Raw genomic sequence first — 26,820 nt, 5'->3', positions numbered from 1 at the left:
CCACAGCTGAAAATCTTACCTCCATGGCTTAGTACATTAATTATTTTGCCGCGAAAATCTTCGCGACGACGATATCCTTCTATGATTCTACATCTACATCTACTTCAGCACTCCCTAAGGCGACTGACAGTGTGTGTCTGAGGGCACTTCTCGAACCACTAAATGATGCCCCCTTCCCTGCCACATTCGCGATTGGCATGTGAGAACAAATGAATATGTTGGAGGAATTGATATGTTGTCTGGCTCTCACCGGAAAGTACTCTCGAAATTACAATAGTTAAACCTCTCTGTGTTGCACGACGCCTCTCTGGATGAGTGCAGAAAGTTGAAATAAGCAGTTCTCATAATATGCAAAGATCAGCACATTCCTCAAACTGGGGAAATATCAAGAATGGGGTTCCACAAGGGTCAGTCTTGGGTCCTTTGTTGTTCTTAATATATATTAAAGAATGGCAAGTCACTAATATATATTAAGAACAACAAAGGACCCAAGACTGACCCTTGTGGAACCCCATTCTTGATAGTTCCCCAGTTTGAGAATGTGCTGATCTTTGCATATTATGAGAACTGCTAACTTCAACTTTCTGCACTCGTCCAGTTAGGTACAAATTGGACCATTTGTGCACTGTCCCACTCATGCCACAATATTTGAGCTTGTCTAGCAGAATTTCATGATCTACACAATCAAAAGCCTTTGAGAGATCACAAAAAATCCCAATGGGTGGTGTTCGGTTATTCAGATCATTCAAAATTTGATTGGTGAAAGCATATATGGCATTTTCTGTTGAAAAACCTTTCTGGAAACCAAACAGACATTTTGTTAGTACTTCATTTTTACAGTAGCTTCACATATCTGGTTGTTGTGCAAATTAATTATAACGTAATATGTATTGACTTAGTCGTAGTAAAGACATTAGGTGACATTAACGCATTTCATTGTACGTTGTGCGTGCTCATCATTTTTAGATGGAAAGACCACAGTAGCAAAAATTTGTGTTTCCTACAGAGTAATGTATTTTGACAATAGTGATTCGTTCTCATGTTGAAATACGGTACAATATGCGCTGTTTTACGTGTGATTTCTCTGTTATCTCCCGGAATCTATAGCCTGGAAAGCAACTTTTTCAGTTGCCTGTACAAACCAGTTAGAAACAAATCATAAATAATTAATTCCTAGTAACCATAAATAGACGAATCCTCGTCTAAAACAGGGAAGAAATACCACTAAGCAAATGGTTTTTCTTTTGATCAGAGCAAATGTAAAGAGTCCTAACCCGACGGTTGTTAATTCAAAGCCAAATGCTGATTGCAGGAGAAAGATTTTTGGGTCCTGTGCTTTGTGGAGCAGGAACCTCGTTTAAAATGCACAGTGTAGTTTTCATGAGTCGTTTACTAAGATGCATTTGGAAACCGAAATAATACACTGCCATTGAGGAAGGACGTATACGGAATACATATCATCTAAGCAGTATGGGGCACAATCCATAACATCAAAAGTTGTGCAGTAGTTTAAAAGAATTAATTGTGGCACAGTTTGGCAACAACACTAAACCATTTCATTTCCTGTAGGTGTAGTCCAGTCAAACGGTGCTCCAAAATACCAATCAACAGAAAGTTTTGTAGAAGTATCTTTACAGACTTTATATGACATCCACGTCTTGTTAAAAAAAAAAAAAAAAAAAAAAAAGGTATATCTCCCTTCCCTCCCGTCAAAGCATGTAATCTTCTCAGAATCGGTTTTACTCTTATTGTAATTCGTTTTAGCGTTCTCGAAATTTTAATAAGATTTATTTTTTGCTATCCATAGAGGTTCTCAGACATTCAGAGTTTTTTACCTGATAGGTATTGCGCATTTCGCTAGTTTTTTGATCTACAGTAAGCTATCCACCGAGCCCTTTCAGCAGATAGAACTCGGCATTACACCAAAAGTCAGAATGTCTTCGCAACTCGCCTAAACAACACGGGCGGAAATGCTGGTATTGCTAAAATCATTTTCCCACAGCTGACACGATTTTAGAACACATGTTGAACGTATAGTATAAGCTGAACTTTGCTGAGTCCCGATACGGCTGGCTTCGTTTCAAAAGAACCTAACGACTGGAAGCAATTCAGGCGTTAAAACATTTCGATGCATTTAGAACGCTTTTAACCTATAAAGACGTGAGTCTATCTCTTGTGTCGCTGGTCATACTATCGCATAGCACTTTACGTGCGTTTAGACGATAGCGTAGGATAAGTGCTTTGGGAAGCTGAGAAAGATATTCTTGCAGAGTAACTTGACCTGACTCTTTGGTTAGGATCGGATACATGGAAATTATAGGTGTCGTATATGGTATGTAGACTCTGATGGCGAGTGCTTGTGAGATCGTCTGCAATCAAAGGGGGAAGAGGTGATGTCACTCTTTCACATACTTCTATGGCCACTTCTTCCTTAGTACTATACTAATTTAAGTCAGTTCTCCTATGGACAAGTTTTCACGTTATGTTCAAATACTGATTCACTATACAGGTAAGTAGAAATTCTGCACGACCTATTGTTAAGTGGAATCGATCTCATTAATTTATTATTGCTGCCCATTTACATTTCTGTCATGTTGAGCATATTGTGGTGGAAGGGGACTATGCGAGAGGTTTCCTTTTTCACTCAGACAATGTCCATCTCATAATTAATCACGCTGTCTTGAGATTATCGGCACATTGTAACAAATTTTTAGTCTTAAATACATTTTTCATTGTTTCATTTACCAAGCGCTTCTGAAGAAGACGACAAAGTGTGGACGAGACTATTTGTCACACTTTATTTAGCTGTTCCATGCGGAACTAGTGGATTAAAGAGTTTGCTCTTCTATTACAGCTGCGAAAGGAATCGAGGACAGGAATATTTTATTCCATGCCCATCAATGAAACAAAAATGCGTGGGATTTGCAATAAGCAGTGCACCACATTCTTTCCCGGCCAATATCGGTTGGAAACATGGAGACTATGTTGTGGAACATCGTTAAATATTCCCGCGTCAGCCCCCACAGCTTTATAAGTTCCGATAGTTGACGGCACTAACGTAGCCTTCAAAATGGCGTCTGTAACGGAGGTGTGTTTTGAGGCAGAGAGCTGTCTTTGGCTGGCTTCTGGAGGAAAACCATAGAATCACTGTCATTTATAGGAACCTGCAAACTGTCTACAGAGACGTGGCAGTGAACAAAAGCACAGCGAGTCGTTGGGCGAGGAGTCTGTCATCATCGTAAAAAGGTCGCGCAAACCTGTTCGTTCCGTTGTAACGTGCGGCACCCTCACTGGGGATGACCGACGGATCACAGTGAAAAAGCTCGCTGCTAAAGTGACGTCTCCGATGAAAGTGCTATCGCACTTGTCGACCAATTAAGGTACTCAAGCTGTGTGCCCGCCCAACAGACATCCACAAAGAAAACCGAAGGACCATCCATGCGGAACGGCTTGCACGTTACAAACCTGGTAGTGACGGAAGGCCTCGCACAAGTCTGCGTAACCGAAAGTAGCCAACAAAACTTCATTCTCCTCATCATACCTTCCGACTTCCATCTGTTTGGCACTCTGCGGGAAGTAATACATGAATGAAGGGAAAAGATGTTGGCTCCGACGTCGACAGCAGAGTGGTCCCAGTTGGGGATAAAGGCCCTTAAGTAGAGTTCCTCAAGTCGGCTCCTACGAACGGAGGTAATGTTGAAAAGTAGGGTTTTGTAGTCAAAGTAGTGGAGAATAACGTGATGCGTTGGAGTCCTTAATAAAAAGAACTTATTTTCATAAAAAAATATGTTTCATTACTTACTGAGTGACGCTCGTAGAATAACATTGATAAACTCCCTTCGTAGTCCTGGGAGGGGCGAATAAAAGTGGCTGAGAGGAGTGGTTTCAATTGGACATGAGTGCGTACTTACAAGCACACCCCGCGAACTCCAACAGCACGTGCACGCCCGCCAAGTGAACCACTCTGATTCAGAGCATAGTGCGGCCTGTGTCACGGAAAGTGGAGCCGTGCAGGGGGTAACGCTTGTACTCACCGTGGAGCAGCAGGTGATCGTTAAGGAAAGCTACATGACAACAAAGTTGTGGAAATATCGTGGTCAGTGGTTTGCTGAGACGTTCAATAGTGTTAAAGTGCAGCAAGGAGAGCCATGCAACGGTTAGTCCGAAATTGGCGTCACAGAGAATTTGTTTCGAACAAGTCAAAAGACATTCTGAATCATGCCCACACTCCAGAAAATGTGGCTACAGTTCAACAGGCAATGTTTCAGAATCCTACCAAATCATTCTGACGCCTACCGAAACAGACGACGATCATGTAGACGAATACTCCAGCTTGACCCGCACATACATCGCATCTGAGTGTCGGTTGTTATGCATTAAAACCAGCAAATGCTCCTAAGTGCCTCCAGTCTTATGAGTGGTTGTTCGCTGGGATAACCATGAATTGCTTGGACACGGATCTGTTCTTTATGTCTAGTGAAGCCTGATTTCACCTGTGTGGTTACGTAAGTAGTAGGGCAAAGTTCGTTCTGCAAAATTTTTCTTTTACGTGGTAGCGTATATTAAGGGTGAAACATGCATTAAGGTCAAAGTATTGCTCTCCCCCTTCCCTGACGCTACTATTCTGCTCCACGTCAGCATTGAACCTATTGTTCTTCTACCTCACTTCTGATTTTTTTAACTCACTACCCCTTTCGGAAATACGGCAGTCTTTAATTATGCTATCAAATTGATTGACTAATTAATTAAAACGATATACTTTTGTTTCTGTGTCCTGTTGGCGTAGTGGGGTCAAAATATGCACTGCTACGATACCATGACGCAGAGTTCGGCCGCCATCCTCTTCTAGGTACAAAAATTGATTATGGCATATAATATTGACTATTTTGCGTAATATTTAAACACAGGGGAGGGCTTTGGATCGCAGATAGGTCGATTCAAAAATATGTTGTTACATACTCCCCAATGGCATCACCCGTCAACCCCCCCGGCAACTGCTGGCGCCAACTGCCAGGCATGCAGCACTGGACGAAACGCCGATCACTGTAGTGTACTTTCGCAGGCTGCGAGTGAGGAATGCATGCTCTCTAATTTCGTCACTGGTACCATTAGGATTGCGCAGCTGCCAATTCAGGTGAAAAATCCTTCTGAGCCAACTGACTGACCAGAATCCGATCCAAAAATACTGCTGAAATCAATAAATTGCTATGGTTTTCGTCACTTTTCTGAAACGCTGAGTGGGCTTAGTTTAACTGCTGCTTGAGTGAGGGATGTTAAGGCATTTATTGTTTATTTTCCTCACTTTTGGAAACGTAGTTCTATAATGGGAAACCCTCACTGGTTTCTAAACACAGACGGAAAAATCAGAACAATTACATGTCTAAAGGTTCGTACCATATTTCGGAACTTGCAACAGATGTCTAAAATAATCTCCTAGATTTTTAAGCACTGCCCTGCAGACAAGAAAAGTGGCTGGATTTTTCGATGAATTTCCGATGTTCTATAACTGCTGGTCTGGAAATGCTCTGAAGCCACAGTGGTGGGTGGGGAATAACATTCCTACTATCCATACCGAACGTGGCTGGTCTGCCTGGACTTGCCTCTGAACACTCAAACTAAGAAGACATCACGTGACTCTCTAAAGACACAGAACTTTCCGCAAATGCATTGTTGTGCCTCTGTTTTACTCGAAGCTGTCTGTACAGACTCCTATGCCCATCACAAAGATAGTCTTGTGATTCTCTTACGTTATGAAACTTCTTGTGTATGGAGCATCCAGACTGGTTCTGACTGACTTACCCGCAAAATGTTGCTGCTGGTGTGAGAGCACTCTCTGCCACTTTCTACAGATGGAGATATACGATAATTTTAGTGGAAAACTTCCATCGTACGGATCGAAAAAAACATACAGTAGTCATATTGCACTCATATTTCAACCCTGCAAAAGTGGTTTACAGATGATGAAATGTGGAAACAATTGTTAAAGACAGTTCGTCCATTAGACTACTCTACTGTTGTCAATGAAAGTTTGAGTTTTTCGGCGAGAAACTGCGTATAGCTATCGACTGCGAGGCACTTCCACACATTCTGTAAAGACACATATATCCCAGACACAGAAGCACCTATATAGCCATAGCCGGGGTACTAGATATACCCATTAAGGTAGAATCATGGGCTGGTTCCTCGGGCACGAAGGCGTCTGCAAACGATGGTGTTTATGGCCGGCCCCGCTTGCTGAGATGGTTTCTGCAGCGAGTTGCGACGATCTCCAGTCTCTGGGATTACAAGAATATTTATATTCTGAGCTCTGACGGTGTGAACTGGTTGTCAATCGCCAATTAATTTAACGATATCAGGTGCAATATCCGAATTTACACGTCAATAAAGCCGACATGTGCGACACTTTTATGCTGAAATTATCGAGCAACACATAGAAATTTCCAGAATTTCATGTATTTCCACATGGTCTGTCGAAATATCATACCATTTATGCGACTGCTCAATATATCACCTGCATAGCAGTATGCTACCGACCGCCGCCTGCACAGCATAATTCTGGAGATAAAGTGTGGAAATTATATGTTTAGAACGCTGAAACGTGGGCCGTGCTGCAAACCATTGAGTAACTAGAAACCTATCTCGTCTGTGAAGAACATTTTAAACTGGTAGCACGACAGATTGCAGATCATCCTTGTATTTTACAAAGTGAGCTAAGTCAACACATAATCATATATTCTTATCATGTCCTCCATTGTTTCTTCATCTCGATGCGAACATCACATGACATTCCCTCAATCAAATAAACGACGGGAAATATACGAGTATAGAATGGAATTATATCTCACAGTCGAACAAGAGTCTCCTGGAAGTCTCTTACCTGTCGGATGGAGATCGAGAGAGAGACTTGTCTCACTACAGCCCCGACAAAGGAGTGTAACGTCACTGATTACTCCGCGTCACAGTCGAACAAGAGACTTCTGTTTCCTGCAGAAAGTGGTTACAGATGGACGAAAAGCTCAGGAACAGGAAGATTCTTGCAAGCCGTTAAACCGATCTCTCAGAAAGACTGCCGTCCTCCCCACCAACAATTGCGAACCGTCTGACTAATCGTCACAGATGAAAAACTGGTTTATAGCGAAGTGCTTTCAAACGTTGAGGAAGTGCCGGTACCGCCTGAAAGTGGTGCTCCGCTAAGTATAATCAGCCTCATGTAAGAAAAACATTAGGCATTTCAAAACTATTTTTTGATGCTTCTCACTGCCGAGGTATGCTCCCCTATGCGAACTGCCATTCATCAGATTCAGTATTATGTGTTACTCGAGTGTTACGTCTACTACATTATGTTAAGGTTTCTCTGCAGCTCTTCAGCTAGGGTGTTAGACTGGTCATCGCTACTCTTTGATGCTTCTCACTGCTGATACCTTCATATCTATACCAGCCGGAAACTTGTATGATGCGTCGTTCGTTGGATTTAGTATCACGTTAGCGATTTTCACAGTACCACAGTCGAAAAAATCAACTTTTACCCTGCATTGCTGTATAACCTATACCACAGGAATTAAACGACAGACTTCACTCAAAGATTCTTCTTAAACCGGCTTACAGAACGTAAACAAAGATTGTACAGTGATGGCCTCGAGTCCGCGGCTGGGACTGTAGAGCGTGGCCTGAGATGCTGGGTGAGACAGAGAGCTGAGACCTGTTATAATACCGCAAGACTGACGAGGTCCATTGTGTGGGAACAGAAATCAAATATGCACTCGGTCTCATGTGTATAGATAACCGAAAGCAAACAGAGGCCATCGCCAGTCTAGAACGAAAAAACACATGTTCCTGTGTGTGTGTGTGTGTGTGTGTGTGTTTGTGTGTCTGTGTCTGTGTGATATGCACCCACAGATCTTCTTCATTTGTAAATATCAGATTCTTCGATTATTTACACAGACCAAGTGAGATGAAGCTCTCTAACCTCTCCGTTGTCAAAACATCCATGAGCAGCCTCCAATAATACATTTGTTTTGAAATCATTCTGCCGTAATGCTAAAAGCTCTCTGCGGAGCCGGCAGCTTCGGTTGAGCGGTTCTAGTCGATTCTGTCCGGAACTGCGCTGCTACTACGGACGCAGGTTCGAATGTGGCCTCGATCTTGGATGTATGTGACGTCCTTAGGTTAGCTAGGTTTAAGTAGTTCTAAGATTAGGGGACTGGTGACCGCAGATGTTAAGTCCCAAAGTTCTTAGAGCCATTTGAACCATTTCTCAGAGGAGGAAGAGAGAGAGAGAGAGGTAGTATCTGTCGAAGCCAAACAGTTTCAGTCTAGAATATCTCACGAGCTAATAAATGTTCTGTCTTCAAAGACGTTCTTGAACGTCGAGGGAAATGCGTTCTGCAAACAGACCCATGTCGGCCTTGCGAACAAGAGCAGATTACTTTTCTGCTGACCACCCCTCTCATAATGTGTATCCTACCCAGTACTCGTAGCGACAGAGGAAACACATGTCTTCGCTTCGCTAAAGTATCGCGAAGATCCTGTAAAAACATATGCCACTTCTCCATTTGCTCAAAATATTGTCTCACCCAGTAAAGAAATCAGTTTTTCCTGCTACGTCGCGCAACTAAAAACGCGTGATTACCACTGCAACTCACTAATCATATGCGTAGCTGCTCCTATCATCCGTCATGGAACAGGAAGTTTACACTGCATAGTAGGAAATCTCACGTCCTTATTTAAGCAATTACCTTGCAGGGAAGAGCTTCCTATTCCTCGTTCGTGAAGTTCACTATCACCAAACAGGTAGAGAAGTCCGCCACGTACTTCACTCGGAAAATTTCCAATTTGCGTGGAAAACAGATTATTTGCTGATTTCAAATTGTTAAGTATATTCCGACAGAAACAGAAGTGCGTATGACTATACCTTCTTTACGTGGAAATTTCACATTATTCGTCGATTTTACCGCGAGAAGTCAGTGACTTGCTGAATGTTTGTCATGTGATGCCATTTAGAAATTACGTGGAGTGCTCTGATGTTAAGTACACCCCATAAATCATGGATGGGTTCGACGTTTTGCGTGATAAATTCGAAATATATTAATGCTGTCAGCAACATTGTCTTCTTCTGTAAAACAGAATCGACGCTGTTATGTATACCGATAAGCCATTCAACAGCCGCCGGCCGGTGTTGCCGTGCGGTTAAAGGCGCTTCAGCCTGGAACCGCGTGACCGCTACGGTCGCAGGTTCGAATCCTGCCTCGGGCATGGATGTGTGTGATGTCCTTAGGTTAGTTAGGTTTAATTAGTTCTAAGTTCTAGGCGACTGATGACCTCAGAAGTTAAGTCACATAGTGCTCAGAGCCATTTGAACAATTTAGCCATTCAACAGCCGTTCCTATTATTTAAAACTGACTGTAAATTTGATATGTTTTGTAACGTCTGTAGAATGGATACCGCTTTTCTGTTGTAATTCGACGCTCAACTTAGATATCCAGCTGAAACATCTGATGTCTTTATACTGCACAAATCCTTATACAGCGCACATAGCAAATGTCACGTACCGCTGTTGTCACTACAATTAAGCAGGCCGCATTCCACACGCAACGATGTCACGCTACATGATTCACATAACAGTACTGCGTATTAACAGTAGCACAGTACTTTCCTCGTACTGAGAGAGCATACAGAATGGCAGCCATCTCGAGCGAAATGTTTGTGGCAGGGCGCACGGCTTCTATCAGGCGAAGATGTTAGCAACTTTTCTTGTAGGTGAGTGCGGTAGCGAGTGTCAGCGAATGGCGCGCGTTTCACCACTGGACCACGTCTTCGAAAGACAATGTAATTCGCGGTACAGTCCTACAGACGGTGGAAGAAAACAAGTCATCACACCCCCCTTAAAAATCCGTGCAAGTGGATACACTGCAGGCGGCTGTACAGTGCATGGTGGGAGGTACATCACATCAGTACTATTGATTACCCGTCTGTCCCAGGCTCACATGCTGGTCGAGAATCAAATTGCCATTATACATCCATACGTACGTATCTTAGTCCACCCTGCATTTGCAGGAGAAGTACGACGTCTTTCTCTGAATTTTTATTCCTGTCACAAATTCGAGAAAAGCTCTGCGATACAATCTGTCTCAGCATTCCCGTGTTCGACAACAGGAGCGTTAGGCGACCAATAAATTACTCACTGTGCTTGGTGTTGCTACCTTAATATTAACGGCTCGAGAGGCTCGCAGAATGTATATCTGAAGGATGAATGTACCGTGAGCACACAAACTCTGCATGAAGTGGTTCGTGCTGCAGTGGAGCGAGAGTGTATACTGTGGTATTCTCTTGCTTAAGATAGTGGGGGCATTGAGATGAAGATGTGCTGTTCGTGATTTCGTTAACTCAGTCGCTCTAAGATTAACGAAAGTTCAGTGCAAAATGGTGTACGCACTACAACAGATGTTGCATGTAATAAATGTGGAATTGAAAGCATACAAACACCTAATTAGAGCAATACTGCCGGATAGTTTCCAAACATCAGTTAGTCCTATTTAAGTACAGTGATGCTTTGTATGGGTTTCCTCGAACCATTAAAAAACGTCCCATTAAAACTAGTGTCCTCCATGCCATACAAATTCATATAGACTTCATCCTGATTTTGAAATGTAAACTGCTTACTAAGAAAATACAGTCCATCTAGCGAAACAATGGAACTACATGTCTGTAACACAGTTACCAAATATCTATTAATGCTATTTAGTAAAGCGATGCTATGATTGGTACTCCCTTTCTCCATTAAAAAAATTTGTCATTAAAACTACAATCTTGCATACCATATACATGCATACCAGACATAATTTTCCTAGGAATAAAAAAACTATATCTATCCACTACCTAAAAGTGCAATGGAATGAGATGAGTGTAACTTAATTTCGAATTATATGCGAGGGTTCAAAAATGGCTCTGAGCACTATGGGACTTAACATCTTACGTCATCAGTCCCCTAAAACCTAGAACTACTAAAACCTAACTAATCTAAGGACATCACACACATCCATGCCCGAGGCAGGATTCGAACCTGCGACCGTAGCAGTCCCGCGGTTCCGGACTGCAGCGCCTAGAACCGCCCGGCCACCATGGCCGGCTATGCGAGGGTTATTTAGGTACAGTGATATTGTGTGGTACTCCCTCCCGCGGTTAATAAATATTACATTAAAGCTAGTGACTTCCATGCCATTTCTATTCATATATACTTCATCCTAATTTCGAAATGTAATTTGTCTGCGAAGAAAAAAGGAAATATCCATTAATCCTACCCTGCATTGGGATCGCTTGCGTGTAACATAGGTTCCAAAAGACTCTCAGGGCCATTTAAGTACAGTGACGCTGCGTAAGGCACTCATTTCGATACTTAAGAAGTATTCCATTAAAGCTGCAGTCATCTGCACCATATGCACCACATACTGATTTTTGAAATGTACTTCCGTGTTGCTAGTATTTAAATTGTTCAAATGGCTCTGAGCACTATGCGACTTAACTTCTGATGTCATCAGTCGCCTAGAACTTGGAACTAATTAAACCTAACTAACCATGCCCGAGGCAGGATTCGAACCTGCAACCGTAGCGGTCGCTCGGCTCCAGACTGTAGCGCCTAGAACCGCACGGCCACTCCGGCCGGCTGCTAGTATTTAGGCAGGATCAAAGTCCGAGAGTCCATTTTCATAGTTTCAAATCAACATTCATTTTAATGGAGGCATCTTCCTTTCACATCCCTAAAGAGGCGGGAGGAGTCTGTAACACATCCACTGACATGAAGGCAGATTTACGATGAGGTAGTAACCGGATGTTTGATATTCTAAGAAAATAAGCATAAGCTACAAGAAAAAGAATTGTGAAAATGGGTACTTACTGCAATATTCCAGACAACTGCTCCATCAGAATAGCAATTTAAACGTCAGCCATTGGCTACCTATGTGGTTTGATCACAGGACTTTAGATGATTTTGTCCTACCATTTATTAATGATATCGAATTTAACAGTTGTTACCCTGGCAGACAAAGTTGTCACCTTTTCTAGCTTGCTATTCACATGGGACATGCTAACTACTTAGACGATGCATGCTGTTTGAGTCATACGTCCACCTCCATACCGCTACCCGTGAAAGTTCTAAGAGTGATATTTTTCGCTACAGATTTTCACAGTTTCTTCCGACATGTTGTTGTTGTTGTGGTCTTCAGTCCTGAGACTGGTTTGATGCAGCTCTCCATGCTACTCTATCCTGTGCAAGCTTCTTCATCTCCCAATACCTACTGCAACCTACATTATTCTGAATCTGTTAGTGTATTGATCTCATGGTCTCCCTCTACGATTTTTACCCTCCACGCTGCCCTCCAATGCTAAATTTGTGATCCCTTGATGCCTCAAAACATGTCCTACCAACCGATCCCTTCTTCTAGTCAAGTTGTGCCACAAATTTCTCTTCTCCCCAATCCTATTCAATACCTCCTCATTAGTTACGTGATCTACCCACCTTATCTTCAGCGTTCTTCTGTAGCACCACATTTCGAAAGCTTCTATTCTCTTCTTGTCCAAACTGGTTGTCGTCCATGTTTCACTTCCATACATGGCTACACTCCATACAAATACTTTCAGAAACGACTTCCTGACACTTAAATCTATATCGGATGTTAACAAATTTCTCTTCATCAGAAACGATTTCCTTGCCATTGCCAGTCTACATTTTATATCCTCTCTACTTCGACCATCATCAGTTATTTTACTCCCTAAATAGCAAAACTCCTTTACTACTTTAAGTGTCTCATTTCCTAATCTAATTCCCTCAGCATCACCCGATTTAATTTGACTACATTCCATTATCCTCGTTTTGCTTTTGTTGATGTTCATCTTATATCCTCCTTTCAAGACACTGTCCATTCCGTTCAACTGCTCTTCCAAGTCCTTTGCCGTCTCTGACAGAATTACAATGTCATCGGCGAATCTCAAAGTTTTTATTTCTTCTCCAAGGATTTTAATACCTACTCCGAATTTTTCATTTGATTCCTTTACTGCTTGCTCAATATACAGATTGAATAACACCGGGGAGAGGCTACAACCCTGTCTCACTCCTTTCCCAACCACTGCTTCCCTTTCCTGCCCCTCGACTCTTGTAACTGCCATCTGGTTTCTGTACAAATTGTAAATAGCCTTTCGCTCCCTGTATTTTACCCCTGCCACCTTCAGAATTTGAAAGAGAGTATTCCAGTTAACATTATCAAAAGATTACTCTAAGTCTACAGATGCTAGAAACGTAGGTTTGCCTTTTCTTAATCTTTCTTCTAAGATAAGTCGTAAGGTTAGTAATGCCTCATGTGTTCCAACATTTCTACGGAATCCAAACTGATCTTCCCCGAGGTCCGCTTCTACCAGTTTCTCCATTCGTCTGTAAAGAATTCGCGTTAGCCCGCATCTCGTGGTCGTGCGGTAGCGTTCTCGCTTCCCACGCCCGGGTTCCCGGGTAAGATTCCCGGCGGGGTCAGGGATTTTCTCTGCCTCGTGATGGCTGGGTGTTGTGTGCTGTCCTTAGGTTAGTTAGGTTTAAGTAGTTCTAAGTTCTAGGGGACTGATGACCATAGCTGTTAAGTCCCATAGTGCTCAGAGCCATTTGAATTCGCGTTAGTACTTTGCAGCTGTGACTTATTAAACTGATAGTTCGGTAATTTTCACATGTGTCAACACCTGCTTTCTTTGGGATTGGAATTATTATATTCTTCTTGAAGTCTGTGGGTATTTCGCCTGTCTCATACATCTTGCTCACCAGATGGTAGAGTTTTGTCATGACCGGCTCTCCCAAGGCTATCAGTAGTTCTAATGGAATGTTGTCTACTCCCGGGGCCTTGTTTCGACTCAGGTCTTTCACTGCTCTGTCAAACTCTTCACGCAGTAACTTATCTCCCATTTCATCTTCATCAACATCCTCTTCCATTTCCATAATATTGTCCTCAAGTACATCGCCCTTGTATAAACCCCTTATATACTCCTTCCACCTTTCTGCCTTCCCTTCTTTGCTTAGAACTGGGTTGCCATCTGAGCTCTTGATATTCATACAAGTGGTTCTCTTCTCTCCAAAGGTCTCTTTAATTTTCCTGTAGGCAGTATTTATCTTACCCCTAGTGAGACAAGCCTCTACATCCTTACATTTGTCCTCTAGCCATCCCTGCTTAGCCATTTTGCACTTCCTGTCGATCTCATTTTTGAGACGTTTGTATTCCTTTTTGCCTGCTTCATTTACTGCATTTTTATATTTACTCCTTTGATCAATTAAATTCAATATTTCTTCTGTTACCCAAGGATTTCTATTAGCCCTCGTCTTTTTACCTACTTGATCCTCTGCTGCCTTCACTACTTCATCCCTCAGAGCTACCCATTCTTCTTCTACTGTATTTCTTTCCCCCATTCCTGTCAATTGTTCCCTTATGCTCTCCCTGAAACTCTGTACAACCTCTGCTTCTTTCAGTTTATCCAGGTCGCATCTCCTTAAATTCCCGCCTTTTTGCAGTTTCTTCAGTTTCAATCTGCAGTTCATAACCAGTAGATTGTGGTCAGAATCCATACCTGCCCCTGGAAATGTCTTACAATTTTAAACCTGGTTCCTAAATCTCTGTCTTACCATTATGTAATCTATCTGATACCTTTTAGTATCTCCACGATTCTTCCATGTATACAACCTTCTTTCATGATTCTTGAACCAAGTGTTAGCTATGAATAAGTTATGCTCTGTGCAAAATTCTACAAGGCGGTTTCCACTTTCATTTCTTCCCTCCAATCCATATTCACCTACTATGTTTCCTTCTCTTCCTTTCCCTACTGACGAATTCCAGTCACCCATGACTATTAAATTTTCGTCTCCCTTCACTACCTGAATATTTTTTTTTTATCTCGTCATATATTTCATCAATTTCTTCATCATCTGCGGAGCTAGTTGGCATATAAACTTGTAGGCATGGGCTTTGTGTCTATCTTGGCCACAATAATGCGTTCACTATGCTGTTTGTAGTAGCTAACCCGCACACCTATTTTTTTTATTCGTTATTAAACCTACTCCTGCATTACCCCTATTTGATTTTGTATTTATAACCCTGTAATCACCTGACCAAAAGTCTTGTTCCTCCTACCACCGAACTTCACTAACTCCCACTATACCTAACTTTAACCTATCCATTTCCCTTTTTAAATTTTCTAACCTACCTGCCCGATTAAGGGATCTGACATTCCACGCTCCGATCCGTAGAATGCCAGTTTTCTTTCTCCTGGTAACGACGTCCTCTTGAGTAGTCCCCGCCCGGAGATCCGAATGGGGGACTATTTACCTCCGGAATATTTTACCCAAGAGGACGCCATCATCATTTAATCATACAGTAAAGCTGCATGTCCTCGGGAAAAATTACGGCTGTAGTTTGCCCTTGCCTTCAGCCGTTCGCAGTACCAGCACAGCAATGCCGTTTTGGTTAATGTTACAAGGCTAGATCTTTCAATCATCCGGACTGTTGCCCCTGCAACTACTGGAAAGGCTGCTGCCCCTCTTCAGGAACCACATGTTTGTCTGGCCTCTCAACAGATACCCCTCCGTTGTGGTTGCACCTACGGTACGGCCATCTGTATCGCTGAGGCACGCAAGCCTCCCCACCAACGGCAAGGTCCATGGTTCATGGGGGGTCTTCCGACATATGAGAATTAGTAATGATCTTCCTATCATATTCCTACAGAAGTGGGAAGAGTCTGTGACACAGTCGCTGCCTGCAGTCCGGATTTCCAATGAGATGGTAAACAGATGTTTGGAATTCTAAGAAAACAAGCATAAGCTATAGTAAAAAAAAAAAAAAATGTTCAAACTGGCAGCTACAGCGGTATTCCAGACAGATGCACCACCACAACAGCAATTATTAACGTCAGTCATTTCCAACTTACATGGTTTCATTTTAAATCTATAGATCCTTTCTTGCTATTGTTATCTAGTATTCCAAAGTACTAGGATGATGTTGCGACCGCGCTAATACTCCGCAAACAAAGCATCAGTTAATGGCATCTCTTTTGCAATTTGATACCAGACTCATCTCCAGCATCTCTCTTCACCCCCCCCCTCCCGCCCCCCTATCTCTCACTATCTCTCTCTCTCTTCCTCTCTTTGTATCAAGTGATTACTCCCTGTTTGTGTGAACCACCGTATGCAGACACACACAGAACAAAACGTCCTCCCCACACCTACCTTTTTCCAGCCCCCTTCCCCGTCCTCACTGCAAACATCCCAACTCACACAAACCTGGAGATGGTAGTCGCTATATCCCTTTGCTCTCACACCTCCACTGCTTTGCAAACCCATAACCCATGTAACAAAGACTTTCAGCAAGAAGTAGGTTGCGTCTGTCTTGTGCCACAGTGAGCCCTCCACTGTCGTCAGCGACGCAATGGATACCAGGTAGACCGCACGTGTAGATGTCTGGGACATATTCCCTCATTCTATCAGTCTGATTGACTAGTTAATTAAATCAGTATCCTTTGTCGGCAGCCAGTCTTTCCTTGCATCCTATTGGTGGACACCAGGAATGGAATATTAGGTGGGATTTGACTCAGCAATTGCACAGCTTCCAAACCCTTCCGGAATTTTTTTCTCTTGTGTCCTACCGGAGGATACTGGCACAGTTAGGACATTTGGCAGGAAGTCCATTAAGCTGGAGGTAGCTGAAAATTTCAAATTTCAGATCAACTGCATGCTGGGTCCTTAAAAAATCTTCGGGGGTTGGATTGGAGTATGTGCTCGCAATACCACTACTGGAAACAATAAATTAATCGGTCGGGAATTTGATGTTGCGACTGGGTATTTAAACCACTATATAACCGCCCCAAGTTAGTTCTCTCGGCTACACCAGGACGAAGAAGGAGGAGGAAGGGTCCATCACTAGAAAAATAGTAAGAACAATGAATGCCACTCCCACCTTCCCAAGGCAAGACGGAGTCCATATTCTTATGTTCTTTGCTGTTGCAGTTGATTTCGAGGGACCAAAATCGATAACAATAACTTTTTCTTCCATTAAGAATTTCGTAGCAGTACTGAACACACGTATTGTCTTATTGTTACAGTATTTATCAAACGGATAGTTAACCAACTGGATGCTGGAAGCCAGCAGCTGCAGCAGCTTCAGCATTGTTTATTTCACTACATCAAACAATATCGGCGAGGTCTTTCCAACCCTTTCGTCAACGGGAGCTCTGTTGTTTACTACAAAGTGCTGGGCGCCTGTGCTTTATAACACTTGTTTGGGAGAGTCTTGACGGGATGCATCGTCTTGCGGAAAAGCTGACTCATATGTAGTCTCCTCTCGAGTCTGATTGGCTTCAAGATTTAAATGTCAAATAACATCCTAGAACTGACGCGACTCGAGACACCTAACCAGTATAAGTGAGGACATATAACTTTTTCGGACGACATGCGGATGTAAACGATAATCGGAAATGTGTGTGTGTGTTAGAGTGTAAAGTTACAGTGTTTCAGTATGTGCAAATAAAATGAGTACATTCGGTCGTAGCCGGCCGCTGTGGCCGAGCGGTTCTAGGCGCTTCAGTCTGGAACCGCGCTTTCGCTACAGTCGGAGGTTCGAATCCCGCCTCGGGCATGGATGCGTGTGATGTCCTGAGGTTAGTTAGGTTTAAGTAGTTCTAAGTTATAGGGGACTGATGACCTTAGATGTCAAGTCCCTTTGTGCTCAGAGCCATTGAACCATTTATTTTTCCAGTCGTAAGGGAGGTATGGATCTGACGTGGAAAACAGCGATTTCAACATACAGGGGGATGAGAGATTTTACGTGGGGAATTACGTCCAGTCGTAATATTGGTATAGATATTGATATGTCCAGAGCGACAGTCGTTAGGAGGAGGTACATCCGATACTTTTCTCACTGTCAAATGTCACTAGATTTGTACTGTCGCTTTAATATTTAGCTGCTTTCACATTAATATATATGTCACTGGTTTCCTAGGACAACTCTGTCTACCTTCCAGGTGCGTGGCAGAGGCAGTGTCACTCTCTCGAGGCTCGTGAATAGCGAACTAATACTCAGTCTGTGTTGGGCAGCATTCGTGATCGTTTATTTAGGTGGATGTTTGAGAATATTGAAAACCGATGACTGACAAGTGTTGGCACTGGAGGTATTGATAACATCCAAATTCCTACCACTCCAATGACCCCCGAACGTCCTCCATGTCAGGGCGGTCCTCTCCGGTAGGTCGAATCCGGCTGCCGACCTGGTGTGATCTCTCAGACTCGGATACACGGCGGCAACTTGCGCTGCACGACCCTCTGGCCTGGGTACAGCGTACGGACATCGAGACATGAGTGTGCGAGATGTATAATTATTTCAGCGATATCCAACATCCAAGTGTGACAACAACAACAACAACTACTACTACTACTACATGAGGTGGAATATGGTTTAAGTGTGTGTTGTGATTCTTGAGTTTCTCCCGGCGTATTTGATAATCAAAATATCCACGGGTGTGCTGCCGGTCTATAGTGTCCAACGGGCACAATATTTCGGCGATCATACATGTCGCCATCGTCAGGCGAACTGACGGACTGAGCTCCTGTGATCGTGCCGCCACGGAGATCCGTACGCTATGGCTGCTCAGAATGAACTGGGTTCGGTCGCGGCGGCGGCCGATTTAAATACCCTCCGCCCGCGGCGCGCTCCCTCCGCCGTCCGCGCCCCACGCCACGGTCGCGCGCTGGAACAGATTGCGCGCGACCGTGGCACGGGGCGCGGACGGCGGAGGGAGCGCGCCGCGGGCGGAGGGTATTTAAATCTGCCACCGCCGCGACCGAACCCAGTTCCCTCTGAGCAGCCATAGCGTACGGATCTCCGTGGCGGCACGTTCACAGGAGCTCAGTCCGTCAGTTCACCTGAAATGGCGACATGTATGATCGCCGAAATATTGTGCCCGTTGGACACTATAGACCGGCAGCACACCCGCGGATATTTTGATTAAGTGTGTGTTGTTTACCGCTTCTCTTCACAGTCCAGTGGACTCCGTCTTGCTTTGGAAAGTTGGGAGTGGTATTCATAGTTGTTACTATTCCATCACGTGTAGACCCTTCCTCTTCCTTCCTTATCCTGATGTAGCTGGGAGAAGCAACTTAGGGATTATACAGTGCTTTAAAAAGCCAATCACAGCATCAAATTCCTAGTTGATTTGTTTCTAATATTGGTACTGCGAGCACACACACCAATCCGACCCCTCCTCAGATGGTTTAAGGGCGTAGCATGCAACTGAGGTGGAGGGAAGGGGGGAAAATCCGGAAGGGTTTGGACACCCGACAGTTGCGGGACCAAATCCCAGCAAATGCATGAGTCATAATATCCCACTAATAGGATACAAGGAAAAACTAGCTGCACACAAGGATGTCGATTTAATTAATTAGTCAATCAATATGACGGTCAGGGAATATTTCAAAGGGATGACGTCACCTGACGCTTAGTTTGCAGAGGATTAGCGCGGGCCCGTAGCTGCAGCGGTCCGTGACCTTTGGCGTTCACTGTGGTGTGTAATTAGTCCAGCATTCGGCAGTCAGCAACGTGATCTGGAGCTGTTTCTCGCCAGATATGTTTACCGCTATCTGTGACAGTGTAATTATGGGTGATTTGTGTTGATGACAGCATTCCCTGCGAGATCGGAATGAAAATGCGCCCCAGCTGTTTAAATTTTCCGTACTGCCTTGTTACCCACAAATCTTCTTTGTCGAAATCTTTGCACGAATTCCCTACATCCTCTGTCACCTGCCTAAGGCTGGAACTTGATTTTACAAGACTTCTGACTTGATAGCCTGTCCCGAAATTGTTCAGTATCATCTGGGTTATACGCCTCCCATGGCTACACCCTAGCAGCAAAATTCTTTTCTTCCTACTCTCTTTTGGAACAGACCTACATAGGATTTCTTTGCTAGAAGTCTGCTGCACACTACTGTGACCTAGAGCTGGTTGAGGCTCATACCCTCCTTCGTAAGATAACAAGTCAGATTTATTCTATCCTGCAAGCTCAAATGTAGATGAAGAAATGGAAAAGTTGCTCCGCTTCCGCCCATCCCTTATTACATTTATCCAGTTCCCACAATAATTTCCCGCCTTCAGACTATGTAGTCTGAATTTCGTGTGATCTAATTCAGCCAGAGGGACACAAACCTTTGCCTCCTTCCCAGCGATGTTCTTAACTTTATGTACAGAGTCTGCAGTTCCAAGACAGAGATTCACTGAGTTCCCAGTTCCCTTCCCCACTACATTGATCGCTGTAAAATTACAACCCACAGTCTACACATACCGCTCCCTGTCTGACTACCCTACGGCAACATCCACACTTATCACGTATTCCATTGCAGATTAAAAGCTTAAAAATTGATTTAAATCACGTAACACGGTTTACGCTAAGCGAATTGTCTTCATTTACGAGCTAGAAACATTAGGCGTACAGTTTTTCACGTCACGTGTGTGGTAAAGCGTAAAAAGTTAATTATTTTCGCTTAAAAGGAGACTCAGCACCCACCCAACTGCAGTACCTGTTAATGAACTTATTTACAAAAATATATAAACTTTAATGTAACTTTAATGTACGCAGGCTGTAGGTAAGAAAACGTACTAGTGCAAAAGTTCATAATCAAACAGCTTTAAGATTTACCGTAATTTGCGGAAACAGGAACTTAATAACCAATGCAGGAAAAATAAAGGGAACAATCAAGTGGGATTCCCTAAGTTTGTTGGACCAAAATGCGAACAAAATTACGACTAAGTATGACTTTGAGATCTTTTCTCGATTTTTGGCCTAATACGTAAAGAAAAGTGAAACTTCTGACAGCAAGCTTACACAGTAATACACACTAACACACGTGTTGAATGCGTTATTAGAACTACTTACAATTTAAATAACTTACGTTTACGAAAGTGCAAGAACTCGGACTCTCGCTTGTCACCGGAATGTTTACTCTGTCCAGAAGAAGAGTCGCGCGGGGTGGCAGCGCGGTCCAGGGCGTCTTGTCACGGTCCGCGCTGCTGTCCCCCGTCGGAGGTTCGAGTCCTCCCTCGGGAATGGGTGTGTGTGTTGTCCTTAGCGTAAGTTAGTTTAAGTTAGATTAAGTAGTGTGTAAGCTTAGGGACTGATGACCTCAGCAGTCTGGTCCCATAAGACCTTACCCCAAATTTCCAAATTTTCCAAAAGAAGAGGAAGTAAACGTTTATAGCATTCAGGACCGAAAGGCGTCCTGTGATGTGTAAAAATAGATTGGGAGATTGTCACATTGAGGTAAGGCATAGATTCATCACGCATTTGGACTATGAACACAAAAAATCATTAATGTGTACGATAACAGTACTGCAAACCCCAAGATTAGAATCATATCGTCTCTAATGCGTGCGATGACAATACTGGAAGATCCAGGATTACAATGTATACGTAGCCTTGACGGTCATCGGCACAGGAAATATGTTACAAGCAAGCCGGTGATGATTAGTGAAAACAATGTCGAAACTATTACTTACGTCCTGTAACACAACCGGCAAAATTCGCAGGCAAGACAACTTTTCATTTGACAGACTACAAGTTGCGTTCTTCTTCTTATGTACTCTTCACACTCTGTTACGCGGCTAATTACTGCCTGACAACTGAAGTGGTATTTTTGAAGGGGAAAGAGGAAACGAAATGTAAGCTCTCAGACTGATACGGTACGTGATGTTATTTCAGTGATCATATCTTTGCAGGATGGCCCTCCTGATCAGTACGACACTGTATCCCATATGGCCTTGATGCATGGACTGATTCAGTTGGAAAGGTTGTCGCAAGACCGTTGTATACTCACCTGAGGCAAGCTGGATCGCAACTCTTGTAACTGGTTCTTGATATCCAGGAGAGTTTCACCGTAACAGAGATGACATCCGAGCTCGTACAACATACGTTCTGTTGGGGACAGATCTGGAGATCCTACCGGCCAAAGGAGTACCCTCACATCACTTTGAGAGTTCTTGGAGACACACGCTATGTATCGATGAGCATTGTCCTGCTGAAAAGTGCGCCACAGTAGTGTAGCGTGAGAAGTGACGTAGCAACGGGGCGACTGATTTCCCTCAATAACTTCCAGCGACGAACTGAGGCCCGGCGGCTCCTCATACCATGACGCCAAGACTAAAAGCACTGTGCCTGTCCAAAACATTGGAATTATGGCACCTTTGCCATACAGACGACGATAATCGTCCGAGGTACTGCAGAACAGGAGTTCATTGCTGAACACAATCCATAACCATTAATTAGGAGCGTATGCTTCCTTGTAACAGCACATACGGTAGATTCCAAACTCTGAGCTACTGCATATATCCTTAGGATGTGTACTCAGTCCACAGTGGAGGTAGAATCAGAAATTCGCTACGTCGACACTTGAATATTGCTCCCCAGATTCGGATGAATATCACGTTGGACTTGCAGAAGAAATAGAGAACTTGTAAGGAAGCGTATCACGTTACAGGACGGTAGCTTGTCTGTGTGTGTGTGTGTGTGTGTGTGTGTGTGTGTGTGTGTGAGTGAGTGTGTGTGTGTCAGCCGACTTCAGTGGCAGACGGTATAAGAGAAGCGTCGTGCACTGCGGTGTGGTTTACAACAAAAATTCCGTGAGCGTACGTTTCCGTACGAGTTAACAGCATACACCTGCCTCCTTCGTACATCTCCAGAAAAGGCCATGACGATGAAGTTACAGAGATCTGAGCTCACATCGGTGCATACGAACAGTCCGTAACTCGCTCGCCCCTTCACAACCGAAACAGGAAAGAGCGGAAGTGAAACAGGAACGCGTAGTTCCTCTACCACACACTGCATACCGACCCACGAAGCACAGTCACGAGCGTACAGGGTGGTCCATTGATCGTGACCGGGCCAAATATCTCACAAAATAAGCGTCAAACACAAAAACTACAAAGAACGAAACTTGTCTAGCTTGATGGGGGAAAGCAGATGGCGCTATGGTTGGCCCGCTAGGTGGCATTGCCATATGTCAAACGGAAATCGACTGCGTTTTTTTTTTTAAATAGGAACCCCCATTTTTTATTACATATTCGTGTATTAAGTAAGGATACATTTATGTTTTAGTTGGACCACTTTTTTCGCTTTGTGATAGATGGCGCTGTAATAGTCACAAGCATATGGCTCACAATTTTAGACGAACAGTTGGTAACAGGTAGGTTTTTTTTTAAATTAAAATACAGAACGTAGGAACGTTTGAACATTTTATTTCAATTGTTCCAATGTGATACATTTACCTTTGTGAACTGATCATTTCTGAGAACGCATGCTGTTACAGCGTGATTACCTGTAAATACCACATTAATGCAATAAATGCTCAAAATTATGTCCGTCCACCTCAATGCATTTGCAATACCTGTAATGACATTCCTCTTAACAGCGAGTAGTTCACCTTCCGCAATGTTCGCACATGCATAGACAATGCGCTGACGCAAGTAGTCAGGCGTTGTCCTTCAACGTTCCAGACAGAAAGAAATCCGGGGACGTCAGATCCGGTGAAAATGCGTGCCATGGTATGGTGCTTCGACAACCAATCCACTCGTCATGAAATATGCTGTTCAATACCACTTCAAGCGCACGCGAGCTATGTGCCGCACATCCATCATATCGGAAGTACATTGCCATTCTGTCATGCAGTGAAACATCTTGTAGTAACATCGGTAGAACATTACATAAAAAATCAGCATACATGGCACCATTTAGATTGCCTTCAATAAAATCCTTCCTCCCATAATGCCGCACCATACATTAATCCGCCAAGATCGATGATGTTCCACTTGTCGCAGCCATTGTGGATTTTCCGTTGCCCAATAGTGCATATTATACCGGTTTACGTTACCGCTGTTGGTGAATAACGCTTTGTCGCTAAATAGTACCCGTGCAAAATATCTGACATTGTCCCGTAATTTCTCTTGTTCCCAGTGGCGGAACTGCACACGACTTTCAAATTCGTCGCCATGCAATTCCTAGTGCATAGAAATATGGTACGGGTGTAATCAATGATGATGTAGCATTCTCAACACCGACGTTTTTGAAATTCCCGGTTCCCGCGCAATTTGCCTGCTACTGATGTGCGGATTAACCATGACAGCAGCTACAACACCTACTTGGGTATCATCATTTGTTGCAGGTCGTGGTTGACGTTTCACATGTGGCTGAACTCTTCCTGTTTCCTCAAATAACGTAACTATCCAGCGAACGGTCCGGACACTTGGATCATGTCGTCCAGGATACCGAGCAGCATTCATAGCACACGCCCGTTGGACATTTTGATCACATAAGCCATACATCAACACGATATCGACCTTTTCCGTAATTGGTAAACAATCCATTTTAACACAGGTAATGTATCACGAAGCAAATACCGTCCGCACTGGCGGAATGTTACGTGATACCACGTACTTATACGTTTGTGACTATTACAGCGTCATCTATCACAAACCGAAAAAAGTGGTCCAACTAAAACATTAATATTTCTTTACGTACTACACGAATATGTATTAAAAATGGGGGCTCCTATTTTAAAAAACGCATTTGGTATCCGTTTGACCAATGGCAGCGCCATCTAGCGGGCCAATCATATCGCCATCTGGTTTCCCCTATCACGCCAGACGAGTGAAATTTTACGTTTGATGCTTATTTCGCGAGATATTTGGCCCGGTCACTATCAATGCACCACCCTGTACAAGGTGGGTGTAATTGGAGTTGTGGTCTCAAAGCTCTGTAAAAACGAAGTTTCGCCGCTCGCAATGACGTAAAGTATGAAAGGTATGATATCGAAGAAGTGGGAGACGTTATGGAATCAAGAAAAAAGAAACTTCCTTGCAGATTAAAACTGTGTGCCCGACCGAGACTCGAACTCAGGACCTTTGCCTTTCGCGGGCAAGTGCTCTTGCCCGCGAAAGGCAAAGGTCCCGAGTTCGAGTCTCGGTCGGGCACACAGTTTTAATCTGCCAGGAAGTTTCATATCAGCGCACACTCCGCTGCAGAGTGAAAATCTCATTCTGGAAACATCCCCCAGGCTGTGGCTAAGCCATGTCTCCGCTATATCCTTTCTTTCAGGAGTGCTAGTTCTGCAAGGTTCGCAGGAGAGCTTCTGTAAAGTATGGAAGGTAGGAGACGAGATACTGGCAGAAGTAAAGCTGTGAGTATCGGGCGTGAGTCGTGCTTCGGTAGCTCAGATGGTAGAGCACTTGCCCGCGAAAGGCAAAGGTCCCGAGTTCGAGTCACGGCCGGGCACACAGTTTTAATCCGCCAGGAAGTTTTATATCAGCGCACACTCCGCTGCACAGTGAAAATCTCATTCTGTAAACATCCCCCAGGCTGTGGCTAAGCCATGTCTCCGCCATATCCTTTCTTTCAGGAGTGCTAGTTCTGCAAGGTTCGCAGGAGGGCTTCTGTAAAGTTTGGAAGGTAGGAGACGAGATACTGGCAGAAGTAAAGCTGTGAGTAGCGGGCGTGAGTCGCGCTTCGGTAGCTCAGATGGCAGAGCATTTGCCCGCGAAGGGCAAAGGTCCCGAGTTCGAGTCTCGGTAGGGCACACAGTTTTAATCTGCAAGGAAGTTTCATATCAGCGCGCACTCCGCTGCAGAGTGAAAATCTCATTCAAGAAAAAAGAACGTACTGTCGAAATATTTTCCACTAAATGAAGTTGTAGTCGTCACAGCGTCAAATTAACCTATCATAGCTTTGAACATTGTTAATTTTGTGCGGATAGCAATGCATAATGTTTGGTAGAATTTTATGCACCTGCTCACAAGAACGTCGAAACTTCGGCAGTTCCCTGTGCACTGCCACCACCATTCAACCCCTCCTGCAGGACTGTGGCCACATCTTCTCGTAACGTCGGATCAGCTGTTTTTCTCCCTCTCTCACAATGCACCAGCAAAATCTGTTTTTTTTTTTTAATTTAATTTCGTAATAATTTTCTCCAGACACTTTGCAGAGCAACGTTTTTTTCGTGGATTTGGGAGTTCGCGACTGGCACACATTCACCTTTCTTGTAACAGAGCTTCAACAGCAGCTCGCGATCCGGCATTGAGACAGTCCCACGCAGCATCTCAGACGAAAACTGAGCAAGATCAGTGTACCTCAAGTCTTGTATTTTGCATATTCTGTCGTTTACAGCGCCATGTAGTAGTAAAATGTTCGTAACACTTTTTTCGTGTCCATAAGGTTTGGCCTTTCTTCGATAACTTTAGTTTTTAATTTGATATCATTTTGGGCAGTGGTTCATTTTTTACACCGCTTTGAAACTGGAACTTTAATTATAACCATCCTGAAGATTTAGATGCGACTGTTGATGACACCGGCAGCGTTCTTAAACATAACAAAGTCACTGTTGTGGTCGCGTGGATTTCCGTGTCAGTGTATGTTGTTTTAAAGACGCAAAAAGATATGTGTTCCGAATATCTTCTGGTACTAGGACAAAGAAAGAACAGCAGGAGGTCTAGGCGGAGCCTTGCACGTCCCTGGACGAATTTCCTCTCCTACTCTTTCCGTATGTGAGGCGATACATCAAAGGATAGCCACTCCAGCAAAGGGGGTGAGATCATACAGCTGCGGTGCAATATCGGCAGCCCCCGAGGTATTGCTGGTGGCTCTGGTGGGATTACAAGGCAGCGAAAGACGCCGGAAAAAGGGGCAGGCTATAACATTTCTGAAGACGCGGAAGATGCCGTGTGGTCAACACAATGACGTCATATCTCGAGATGAATCATTTTCGTTTCTGACGTCATG

This window comes from Schistocerca americana, chromosome 5, assembly GCF_021461395.2.
Source record: "Schistocerca americana isolate TAMUIC-IGC-003095 chromosome 5, iqSchAmer2.1, whole genome shotgun sequence".
Taxonomy (NCBI): Eukaryota; Metazoa; Arthropoda; class Insecta; order Orthoptera; family Acrididae; genus Schistocerca; species Schistocerca americana.
The sequence above is the reverse complement of the archived record's forward strand: the minus strand, read 5'-3'. Positions refer to the sequence as shown.